The sequence below is a fragment of the Mus pahari genome, chromosome 14, assembly GCF_900095145.1.
Source record: "Mus pahari chromosome 14, PAHARI_EIJ_v1.1, whole genome shotgun sequence".
NCBI lineage: Eukaryota > Metazoa > Chordata > Mammalia > Rodentia > Muridae > Mus > Mus pahari.
In genome coordinates, this window is record NC_034603.1 from 64,485,367 (window position 1) to 64,486,680 (window position 1,314).

At 52.4% G+C, this 1,314-nt stretch overlaps 1 protein-coding gene across 1 annotated transcript in view; it reads left to right on the forward strand.

The window, feature by feature from the left end:
* The window catches only part of Osbpl7 (oxysterol binding protein like 7), a 17,033-nt gene that overhangs the window by 9,326 nt on the left and 6,393 nt on the right, over nt 1-1,314 (forward strand). The gene's annotated exons all lie outside the window — the stretch shown is intronic.

A 1,314-nucleotide genomic window follows, 5' to 3' on the forward strand; every position in this document is an offset into this window, starting at 1 on the left:
GGGGCGGCTCTGCTAGCTAGGTCTTGAAGGATGAGTTAGAGAAAGCCTCTGAGGGATTAGCGGTCTGGTGTGTTTCATGTGTGTGGACATCAGCAAAGTTAGAGACAGGACTGAAGGGCAGGGCAGACTAAACCCTGTGCTTTGTAGGTGAAGGTGAGGTGCATTCTGGGATTTTATTTGTTTCTAAATCTGAAGGCAGTGGGAGGCATGGGGGACTCGGGCACGCTCACAGCGGCAATCTCTAAAGAACACGCAGGAACTAGTGTGCAACAGTTGGCAGAGGCCATTATCAGGCCATTAAAGTCATCTGCCTGAGAGTCGAGGACATCCTGCACTTAGCCCGTGGCACACTGAGTTCAGAAGCACTTGTATGCACTGCCACTAACAGAACTCAGCAGCCAGGGAGATGGAGAGGGGTCTGGGAAGTGATCGACCCTGTGCCAGGCACCACGGCCCATGGTGTGGTGGAGGGCTCAGCTCCCAGGAGCTGCCGGCCTTGTGTGGGCAGCAGACTGAACAAGTGTGGAGGGCCTCTTGCAGGCCTGGTCAATGAGGCTGGTGAGCTGGGCGGCCCTGTCTTTCTAGTTAAGGAGACCCTGTGCATAGATGCAGGTGCCACTTAGCAAGACAGAAGGTGAAGGGCTAGAAAGGAGCTGTACGGTGTTGCCCACTGGGTGGGACTTCCTCAGAGAAATGTCCTGTTGGCTTTGAGGCCTGTGGACCTGGGGCTGGGAAAAGGTGACAAATCGGGACCACCAGGAGGGGCAGTGGCCCATGGGCCCAGGGACAGAAAGGACAGGGTAGAAATTAAGTTACAGAGAGTGTGGGGGCAGGTGCCTCCAGCTTTCAGCCCACTGGCTGAGTGCATCAGTGGACAACTGTGATGGCAGCCCAGCACGTTTGTAGATGTTTGTAGATATTGTCACATCAGGGTTGGTCCAGGAGAGGTGTGGTGGCACACACCTTTAACCCCATTACAGGAAGATCTCTGTGAGTTTGAGGCCAGTGTCCACACAGCAAGTTCTAGGACAGCCAGGACTATAGTGAAAGACCCTGCCTCCATCCTCCCCTCCCCAAAAAGGTTGGACAACCCTGACAAGAGTGAAAGTTTTTGTTGTTGTTGTTGTTGTTTGGTTTTTTTTTTTTTTTGACTTATTTATTTCATGTATGTGAGTACACTGTTGCTATCTTCAGACACAACAGAAGAGGGCATTAGGTCCCATTACAGATGGTTGTGAGCCACCATGTGGTTGCTGGGAATTGAACTCAGGACCTCTGGAAGAGCAGTCAGTGCTCTTAACCGCTGAGCCATCT